Source organism: Pinus tabuliformis, chromosome 5_1 (genome assembly GCF_031772625.1).
Source record: "Pinus tabuliformis cultivar Carrire ecotype Pingquan chromosome 5_1, CPIR1, whole genome shotgun sequence".
Lineage (NCBI taxonomy): Eukaryota > Viridiplantae > Streptophyta > Pinopsida > Pinales > Pinaceae > Pinus > Pinus tabuliformis.
Genome location: NC_142305.1, coordinates 506,267,362 through 506,268,948, shown reverse-complemented (window position 1 = coordinate 506,268,948; position 1,587 = coordinate 506,267,362).

Here is a 1,587-nt window from a genome sequence, read left to right as displayed (position 1 = left end):
CTATGCATTAAGGAGTCCATCTCTTCTTCCATGCCTAGCTCCCACTTCTTTCTGCTTTCAACCTACATTGCTTCTTCATAACATTCAGGTTCACCAGAATCAATCAACAATAAATAATATAATGAAGGAGAGTATCGTTTAATGGGTATACTTATCCTGGTAGATCTTCTAACACCACTTTTAGGTGTTTGGGGTTCCTGTTGCTGTTGTGGTTATTGTTGTTGTTGTTGATTATTATTATTTTCAGGCACCTTTAGTTTTTTAGTGATCTCATCAAGAACTATGTATTCCTTGTTTTCTTTTTCTTGTTTCTTTTCCTGCAACTGATTCTTATACAAGACCTTTTCATTGAATATTACATCTCTGCTCCCAATGATTTTGTGATTTTCATAATCATATAAGCGATATCCAAAATCATTAACACCATATCCAATAAAGGTACATTTCTTTGATTTTGCCTCAAGCTTTGTTCTATTTTCTTTATTAATATCGACAAAGGCCTCACAACTAAGAGGATTTAAAGATGATTAGTTTACCTTTTTTCCTGTCCATGCTTCCTTTGGAACACCACCATCCAAGGAACTTGAAGGCCCTCTATTTATTAGATAAACAACAATATCTACAACATCTGCCCAAAATTGTAAAGGCAATCCTACATGCAATCTCATGCACCTTACATACTCCATGATTGTTCTATTCATCCTTTCTGACATACCATTTTCTTGTGGTGTTGTTGGAACTGTCTTCTCTCTGCGAATTCCATGCTTTGAGCAGTACCTATCAAACTCTTTCCTGCAATATTCACCTCCATTGTCTGATCTGAGACACTTCAATTTCTTTCCTGTCTCAATCTCAACCAAAGCTTTCCATTTCATGAAAGTATCAAATACATCAAATTTATTTTTAATATAATAAATCCAAGTCTTTCTAGTTTCATCATCAATAAAAGTAACATAATAACGAGAGGCAGCAAGAGATGATACATGAGCAGGTCCCCATACCTCTGTATACACAAGATCTAATTTTTAGCTCTTCTTTACTTTCCCAACTATAAGAAATATGACTCTCTTCTATTTTCCATAAATGAAATTCTCACAGAAGTCCAAATCAACATTCTTCAAACCCGGCAACAAATTCCTTGAATGAAGAATCTTCATCCCCTTCTCACTCATGTGTCCAAGCCTATGTTGCCATAGTGCTACATCTACTCCTTTGGAAGTTAAAGCATTAACACATTTAGAAATATCATTGCATAAATACAATGTACCAACCTTTTCGCCTTTTGCTATTACCAGGGCTCCTTTGGTGACCTTCCAAGATTTATCTGTGAAAGTTGTCACACAACCTTCACCACCTAACTGTGCTGTTGAAATGAGATTTTTCTTCAGATCCGGAACATGCCTTACCTCCTTTAGTAGCCATTGGTTTCCATTCCGTTGTTTTACAAGAACCTTACCCATTCCATCAATTTTATAGGGTTTATCATCACCCAAACGGACTTGTCCAAAATCTCCTTGAACATAGTCATCAAACTATTTCTTATCAGGTGTGGCATGGAATGAGGCCCCTGAATCTATGACCCAGGAA